Source organism: Triticum aestivum, chromosome 2A (genome assembly GCF_018294505.1).
Source record: "Triticum aestivum cultivar Chinese Spring chromosome 2A, IWGSC CS RefSeq v2.1, whole genome shotgun sequence".
Classification (NCBI taxonomy): domain Eukaryota; kingdom Viridiplantae; phylum Streptophyta; class Magnoliopsida; order Poales; family Poaceae; genus Triticum; species Triticum aestivum.
Window position 1 is genome coordinate 315464952 of NC_057797.1, and position 9905 is coordinate 315474856.

Genomic DNA, 9905 nt, shown 5'->3' on the forward strand with positions numbered 1-9905 from the left:
GGAAAATCCCCAACATTTGCATTTTGTTCCCAGCTTGCACCGCCATTGTGTCATCCTACTATGAACTACCCTTCTCAGTAATTAATGATTAGGATCATCTTCAAAGTGGTCCTACCGTGCGTCCTATCCATTTCTGGTGATAAGCAAAAATTACTCATTGCGCTGTCTTCAACAAGGTAGTCCACATCATCCATTCTAGTCTGAGTATGCCATCCTTTTCCAACTCCTTCAAATGATCGATTGTGATTGCCTTAGGCTGGTATAAAGAGTTTCAATGATCTTGTATCAAAAGTAATTCTTTTTGCCACTTAAGGGAATAATTCTACGAGTCACCCTCCTTAAGGTATCATGTTACGAAATCATGGCAATTATCTCCTTGCTACTTTGAAAATTCATGCTCCATCTTATTCAAGTGTGGAATTGTAGCCTGCCAAATTGAAACCGCGTCGTCTCTTTCTTTCCTCCCCTCTCGATATGTGTTTTGTGTCTCAGCTCGAGAGATGTTCCTACATCTCACCCCATAAGTTGATCGTGAGTTGCTCGATCTTCGAGAAGATCGATTTCGGTAGAGTTTCTTTCCGTCATCATCATGTTGGATGAAGACCTCAAAAGCAAAGACATCAAGATCAATTGGAGCAATGAATCAACATCTCCGAGAAGGGCAATTGGATCATGAAGATCGTGTCGGCCTTGTGCCCCCTCTGTCTTCTTACCTCACATCTTGAATCTCGGGACGAGATTCTTGTTTAGTGGGGGCGAGTTGTCACAACCCTAGCTTAGCCTTTGCTTGTCCTTGCATGATCATCATATCATCATGTTTAATTTTCTTAGAAACTTGAAATGGGGATGAAAGAAACCCCCAGCACCACTCAAACCAACTAGGGTTACTAAAATACTTATTCAATGAACCTGAAATGCCCTTCTAAAATGTTCATCATCTTTGCCTTGGTCTAGAACCTCTGACAAAAATGGTGCACACTTTTCTAGGACAACAGAGGGTCACTGAACTAAATCATATAGTATTTGCATTTGGGCATTTAAATGCTACAAAATATATTAATTGCTCAAATAATCATAAACTAAAATGTTTACTGTTGGATACATTATAAACAGTAGCCATGATTAGTTTCATGATTTTTGGAAATGCCCTGGCATTTTTAATAAAGCCCTGAAGTTACAGAAAATAGAAAACAGAAAAAATAGGAAAAGAGAGGAAACTACCTGGGCCACCTACCTGCAGCCGCACCAGCCCAGCTCCTGTTCTGGCCCAGCCCACCAGGGGCTCCCCCTGTCGTCTTCCACCTCCTGCCAGTGGGCAGGAGGGCGTGTGCCCGACGCGTGCCGGCACGCGCCGGCCACCTCCACCTTGCCTGCCTATCTCCTCGCCGCCTCGAAGCGCCCAGAGGACGCCACGCAACCTCCCGACCGCCTCGACCTCCCCCCGTGCTCCTCCCCATCCTCTGCTCTCCCCCGCACCACACCCGAGTGCCACCGTCGCCACCGTTCACCGTTGCCGCTCCCTGAGCCATCCCCTCGCCCCTACGACGTGTCCATGAGCTCCGTCTCGACATCCCCAACCCCCTCGACCAGCCACGAGGCCCCGGACGCGCTGCAACGCCGCCACCGCTGCCGTTTCCTTCGTCGGCCACCGGAGATCGTCGCCGTCAATTCACCACCTCCCGAGCTTCCCCGAGCCCGCTTCGACGCCTGCTGCAACCGCTGTGAGCTGCTGCTCCTCCTCCCCCTCTCTGTTTACTTGTTTGCACGCCGTAGCTGCCGCTTCGCCGATGACCGAAACCCACCGCCGCAAGAGCATGTCGCCGACGTTGCTCCGGCGACCATTTGGTCACCCCAGCATGTCCAACAAGCTCGCCGCACACCGTAGAGCCTCTCAAGCGCTTCGGGTCATCTGTTAGCACGCCATAGCCTCGACTCTAAGCACGCCCGAGCCTCGGCCGCCACTGTTGATGTCGTCGTTGTCGCTACCGTCCACCTCGGGCCTTCCCGAGACCACCGTCGGACGCGCCGTGATGCCAGCTTCCCGTAGAACCTAGCCACACATCCATCCATCACCAGAGTTGGCCGAAAGGGCGACTTCGCCGCGTCTGTGTGCTCGCCGTTGATTAGCCGCCGGTGACAACCACTGTTAGGGGTTAATCACGCCCTAATTAACCCCCCTTGCTCACTCACAAATGGGCCCCACGCCCTAATTAACCCAAACTTTATTTCTGCTTAGATTAGTCATAACCCTGCGGGACCCATGCGTCAGCTTTGACCGTGTTGACGTGGCTGTTGACCTGGCCCCACAAGCCAGCCTCTGTTCCTGCCCTGTTACACTGGCCTGACCTGGACCGCGCCCTGTTGACCTACTGACATCATGATGACGCAGTGCTGACGCAGTAAAGTTTTCTGGAATTAAAATAAATTAAAAATGATTTATAAATTTCATAAAATACCCCAAACTTCTAAAAATCATAGAAATACAACCGTAGCTCAGAATGAAATAAATTATATATGAAAAATTATCAGAAAAATTCAATCTACCCATTTAAGCTACTTTCATGCATGTTCAACCAACTTATACCCCCTGTATAAGTGAAAACATGATAATGGCATTTTAAATACCCCTTATGGACTTTGCATATGAACCCTTGGTTCATATGGACTTCATTTAAATTGTTGCTAGATGCATTAGTACAAATCAGAGCATATTTCCATGTCATGATCATGCATCATATTGTCGCATTTGCATTGATTGTGTTCTTCTCTATTGTCGGTGCTTGTCCCCCCTCGGTACGCGTATCCCGACGATGAGTTCGATGACATCGATGAAGAGCTATAATATCTTCAGAAGTGCTAGGCAAGCAAAACCCCCTTGTTCATCCCGATATAATCCCACTCTCTCGCTCCTGCTCTCTTTTACTGCATTAGGACAACAACGTTTCAACTGTTACATGCTGCGGTAGCTGAACCCCTTTTCTCTACATGACCTGTCATTGCCACAGTAAATAGATGAAACCCACTAGCATGAGTAGGAGTTGTTTGAGCCCCGATGTGCCCACTCATTCATGCTTGTTTGTCATGCCTGCTACTGCTTAGAGTTGAGTCAGGTCCGATTCATCGGGGATGAATTGGAATGTGGTGAACACTTCGTACTGTTGAGAGCTAAGTGTGTGAACACGATTTGGTAAAGGTAGTGGTGAGAGGACATGTAGGAGTACATGGTGGGTTGTCTCATTGCAGCCGTCCTCAGGAACTGAGTTCTGTGTTTGTGATCCATGAACAGTTACTACCACACATTGGGTTCCGGTAACTCGACCCCTCTTGACTTATTAATCGACTCGATCTTTGTCCAGGAGTTGCAACTAGTTTATGGTGTTTGTAGGTAGTGTTAGTAGTCTACCAAGTGGCACCCGGTACAGGTGGGCTTGGGACAGACTAGGCACAGTGGCCCGGTGTACCAAGTGGCACCCAGATGGTGGGCTTGGGAACCCTGTACACATAGTTTGGAGCCGTGAGAGACACCCCGGCCGAATCTCCTTGCGGATGGAACCCGAATAGGCGATAAACCTGGACGAGAGACTTGTGTGATTAGTCAGGTCGTGGCCGACTCCCTCACCAGGCTTCCGCTTGAAAGTGGCCAAGATACACGACGTGTACATGGTGGTAAGTGGCGAGAGCGTGTGTGAAGAAGTACACCCCTGCAGGGTTATCATTATCTATTCGAATAGCCGGATTCCTCGGATATGGAAACTTGGACCCCTTGCATAGTTCATAGACAAGTGAAAGTGGATACTCTAAAATGCGCAAGATAAGCGTGAGTGCTATGGATGGCGTTCTCGTAGGGAGACGAGAGCGGATCCATAGTGGTGTATTGGTATGGTGAATATGTGGACTCGTGTGCGCCACCTCAAATGAGTTACTTGCAGTCGTAGTTCAGGATAGCCACCGAGTCAAAGCTTGCTTGCTGCAGTTAAACTCCACCACCCCTTTGTTGATACCGATGCATATGTAGATAGTTCTGATGTAAGTCTTGCTGGGTAGATTTGTACTCACGTTTGCTTATTCTATGTTTTGCAGAGAGACTTCAGTCTCGCTAGTAGTTCCGCGTGGAGTTCGACGTTTAGCTCGTTACCTCAGCTACGATCTTGTACCCTTGGGAGGGTCTTGTAGATAGTCAGGCTTCTCAGCCTTTTTCATTTGTAGTTGTCTGTACTCAGACAAGTTATCCTTCCGCATGTGCTTGTTGCTTGTATGCTCTGTATGTTGGGTCATGAGACCCATGTTTGTAATTCTTGGCTCTTCGGAGCCTAATGAATAAATACTTGAGTCATAGAGTTTTGTTGTGATGCCATGTTGTATTTAGACATATCGAGCATATTGTGTGTATGATTGAAATGCTTGGTATGTGTGGGATCCGACAACCTAGTTGTTTATCCTTGGTAGCCTCTCTTATGGGGAAATGTAGTCTTGTGCTTCCATGAGCCATAGTAGTCCACTATAGCCCGGTTCACCGGAGTCCTGCTAGCCCAACACTACTGCTCCAGAACATTTGACTGGCCGGCATGTGATTCACTTCGTTCCTGTGTTTGTCCCTTCAGAGAAATGTCATGCGGTGACATCCGGAGTCCTTCCTAGCCTGCTACAACCCGGTTCACCGAAGTCCTATTAGCCCAGCGCTACAGCCCAGATTCGCACGCTGCTGACCGACATGTTCAATGTTGATTCATGTATGCCTGTCCCCGTAAGTTAGTGCCACTTTGGGTTCACGACTAGTCATGTTGGCCTAGGTTCTCTGTCATATGGTTGCTAGCGACACCATCATATACGTGAGCCAAAAGGCGCAAACGGTCCCGGGCCATGGTAAGGCGAAACCCGTGGGAATACCGTGCGTGAGGACGCAAAGTGATATGAGGTGTTACCGGCTAGATCGATGTGACTTGGAATCGGGGTCCTGACACGTACATCGTTTACATACTGATCCGTGGCTCTGGCTAGACCATCTTGGGCAGCACGGAGGTACGCCTCTCTAGAATTGAAGGCGTCGAACGCGTCTGGTGAGAAACAAGCGTCGCGGAGTACGGCCCAGCGACGCCTATGATTCATGGCGCTTTCCACTTTTGAGTTTGTAGCGGACAATCTATCCGCATCCTCTGTCGGGGGATTATCCGGCGCCTGCCCCATATCGCCTTCCGCCTCTATGTCCGGTCCTAGTGCTCGACTGGTGGAAGCTTGATTGGCAGCATCACCGAACATATTCCGGCGAGCATTCTTTCTGTTAAAGAAATGCGGGCGTCATTACATTTTGAGAAAGACGACAACCACGGAGCAGGGTTTTTCCTATACCATTGCGCCGGCGTCTCCGTCCTGACCGCCTTCCTTTTTGTCCTACCTGGCCTCGGCACCTCTTGTTGGCGAGTTGCCGCGGGTTCGGCAGGGCGTCCCGAATGCTTTCCCTGTAAAAGATGCCATGTGTATATGGTGGGTGAAGAGCCTAAAAGGGGATCCTAGTTTTGGAGTTGGGACATTTTGATTTTTCTTACCTGCGACACAGGGAGCAGTCCGGGATAGTCGGCCCTAATGGCCACCGGGGAATCGTCGCAGCTTAACTGATAGAACTGCCGGTCTATCAGTTCCACGGAGATAACCGGATCTTATTCGAGCCCGAAATCGATGGCCCGGTCAGGGTCCTCTAGTTGTGGAGAAGGGCTGCTGACCTCCTTTATGGTTTTCGCAGTTCCTGCTGCAAGGTGGCAAGGTGAATACTTACGACTAAGAATGCGGGAAAAATGGGAGCAGGGAAATATAACTTAACCATCTTGGAGGATTGTACATAGAGAATCCATCCCGTGGCTTGATGCGGGTGAACTTCTCTTCCTCGCCCTTGAACAGTTCGGACAGAATCTTCGCTAAAGCGGCAGCATTGTCCGGACCCTTACGTCCGCAGCGGGTGGCGTCATCTGCCCCGTTATAACACCACAAGGGGTGCCCACGATATTGGAGTGGCTGCACTCCCCGCATTATGCAAATCAACATAACTTCGATTATTGCCAGTTCGGATAGAGCTAGTGCTTTGATCCGGTTCATCAGATAGAGGACTTCTCCGTTGTCTTCCGCCTGGGGACTCTGTGGGCCCCAACTTTGGCGCTTCTTCAGAGGAGCATTGTTGAACTCGGGTAGACCCCGCCGAACAGGGTCCAGAAGGGGGAGGTCCTCCATATAAAACCATTCCGAAGGCCAGTCTTCGAACGGCTTCTTCGGGGTACCAGACAGGTATCCGGTATCGGCGATACGCCATATTTCGGCTCCGCCCACTTGATAAAGTGATTCCCTCTGTGTGTGAGGGACAAGGCAGAATAGCCTTTTCCACAGCTCGAAGTGAGCCTCGCAGCCCAGGAACAACTCGCAAAGAGCAACATAGCCAGCGATGTGTAGGATGGAGGCAGGGGTAAGATTGTGTAGTTGGAGGCCGTAGAACTCCAGGAGCCTGCGGAGGAACGAATGGATTGGAAATCCGAGTCCCCTTATTAACTAAGGAACAAGGCAAACCCGTTCCCCCATGGAGGGATAGGGAAAGTTTTCCGCTTGCTCCCCGCCATTGTAGGTGGCGAGCCCGGCTCGAACGGGCACCATGTATGTTGGAGGGAGAAATCCCTTAGTCTGCAGCTCGACTAATCGACTGTGCGGGACTGAACACCTCTACGAATCACCGTGCTTAGGGCTATGGGGGCGGGAGGAGGAGCTGCGGAGGTCGGCCATGCTGGAATGGATCTTTCCGAAGCACGCTTTGATGAATTCTCGCTGGGGGACGATGATATGGATTGGATCTAAGAATCCCCATCCCTTTAATAGACAATTATTTATCTAGCTAGGGGGGCGAATGTAAAAACGCCCTGGCGCCTCGTATTCATTCGACGCATGGGAGATAGCCCTTATTGGGCACAGAAGCCAAGAGGTTCAACATTTATGGATCCGGACACTGCTTACGAACACTTTAATGTTGGAGAAGAACCCGCCTTGCAATGCCGAAGACAACACTGCGTGCCGGACTCATTGTCATTGAAGCCTGGTTCGGGGGCTACTGAGGGAGTCCTGGATTAGGGGGTCTCCGGACAGCCGGACTATATCCTTTGGCCGGACTATTGGACAATGAAGATACAAGATTGAAGACTTCGTCTCGTGTCCGGATGGGACTCTACTTGGCGTGGAAGGCAAGCTAGGCAATACGGATATGTATATCTCCTCCTCTGTAACCGACCTTGTGTAACCCTAGCCCTCTCCGGTGTCTATATAAGGCGGAGGGTTTTAGTCCGTAGGACAACATACAATCATACCATAGGCTAGCTTCTAGGGTTTAGCCTCTCTGATCTCGTGGTAGATCTACTCTTGTACTACCCATATCATCAATATTAATCAAGCAGGACGTAGGGTTTTACCTCCATCAAGGGGGCCCGAACCTGGGTAAAACATTGTGTCCCCTGCCTCCAGTTACCATCCGCCTTAGACGCACAGTTCGGGACCCCCTACCTGAGATCCGCCGGTTTTGACACCGACAAGGTGTCAACTTATTCAAATCAAGTCTACAATATAAAGAGAGAGGCATAACACTAACACCGGCTCCAAGATCTCATAAAGCAGTTTTAACATAGTTTCTTTTAATGGAGCATGGTATAGTTGGTCCTCCTAGATCTCCAAGTTTCTTTGGTATTCCACCCTTAAAAGTGTAATTGGAAAGCATGGTGGAAATTTCAGCTTCCGGTATCTTTCTCTTATTTGTAACAATATCCTTCATATAGTTAGCATAAGGATTCATTTTAAGCATATGGGTCAAACGCATACGCAAAAAGATAGGTCTAATAATTTCAGCAAAGCGCTCAAAATCCTCATCATCCTTTTTCTTGGATGGTTTAGGAGGAAAAGGAATGGGTTTCTAAACCCATGGTTCTCTTTCTTTACCATGCTTCCTAGCAACAAAGTCTCTCTTATCATAACGTTGATTCTTTGATTGTGGGTTATCAAGATCAACAACAGGTTCAATCTCTACATCATTATCATTTCTAGGTTGAGCATCAACATGAACATCATCATTAACATTATCACTAGGTTCATGTTGATTACCAGATTGTGTTTCAGCATCAGAGATAGAAATATCATTAGGATTCTCAGGTGTGTCTACAACAGGTTCACCAGAAGCATGCAAAGTCCTATCATTTTTCTTTTTCTTCCTCTTAGAAGGACTAGGTCCATCAACATTATTTCTCTGAGAATCCTGCTCAATTCTCTTAGGGTGGCCCTCATGATACAAAGGTTCCTGAGTCACTTTACCTCCTCTAGTTGCAACTCTAACAGCAAAGTCATTATTCTTACTATTCAATTCATTGAGCAAATCATTCTGAGCTTTAAGTACTTGTTCTACTTGAGTGGTAACCATAGAAGCATGTTTACTAATGAGTTTAAGTTCACCTTTAACTCTAGACATATAATCACCTAAGTGTTCAATCATATAAGCATTGCGTTTCAATTGTCTAACCAAATTAAGCATTAAAATCTTCTTGCTTAACCATAAAGTTATCAAATTCATCCAAACATTGGCTAGCAAACTTAGCAGGAGGGATTTCAGCTTTATCATATCTATAGAGAGAGTTTACCTTTACTACCTGTGTCGGGTTATCGAGACCGTGTGTTTCTTCAATAGGAGATGAATTAAGACCATGTATTTCTTCAACAGGAGGTAAATTCTTAACATCTTCAGCTTTTATACCTTTTTCTTTCATAGATTTCTTTGCCTCTTGCATATCTTCAGGACTGAGAAATAGAATACCCCTTTTCTTCGGAGTTGGCTTAGGAGTTGGTTCAGGAAGTGTCCAATTATTTTCATTAGTCAACATATTATTCAATAGCAATTCAGCTTGATCAACTGTCCTTTTCCTGAAAACACAACCAGCACAACTATCCAGGTAATCTCTGGAAGTATCGGTTAGTCCATTATAAAAGATATCAAGTATTTAATTTTTCTTGAGAGGATGATTAGGCAAACAATTAAGTAATTGGAGAAGCCTCCCCAAGCTTGTGGGAGACTCTCTTCTTCAATTTGCACAAAATTGTATATTTCCCTTAAAGCAGCTTGTTTCTTATGAGCGGGGAAATATTTAGCAGAGAAGTAGTAAATCATATCCCGGGGACTTTGCACACAACCAGGATCAAGAGAATTAAACCATATCTTAGCATCACCCATTAATGAGAACGGAAATAATTTAAGGATATAATAGTAGTGAGTTTTCTCATCATTAGTGAACAGGGTAGCTATATCATTTAATTTAGTAAGATGTGCCACAACAGTTTCAGATTCATAGCCATAAAAAGGATCAGATTCAACCAAAGTAATTATCTCAGGATCGACAGAGAAGTCATAATCCTTATCAGTAATAAAGATAGGTGAAGTAGCATAAGCAGGATCATATTTCATTCTAGCATTCGGAGATTTTTCTTTCAACTTTGCTAATAGTTTCTTAAGATCAGTTCTATCATTGCAGGCAAGAAAGTCTCTAGCAGTTTCTTCATCCATAACATAACCCTCAGGCACAACAGGCAATTCATATCTAGGGGAGAATCTTCATCATCACTTTCATCTATATTATCAGTTTCAATAATTTCATTCTCTCTAGCCCTAGCAAGTTGTTCATCAAGAAATTCACCAAGTGGCACAGTAGTATCAAGCATAGAAGTAGTTTCATCATAAGTATCATGCAAAGCAGAAGTGGCATCATCAATAAGATGCGACCTATCGGAATCAATAACAGCAGTAGGTGTTGCAAGTTTACTCATAACAGAAGGTGAATCAAGTGCAGAGCTAGATGGCAGTTCCTTACCTCCCCTCGTAGTTGAGGGATAGATCTTGGTTCTTT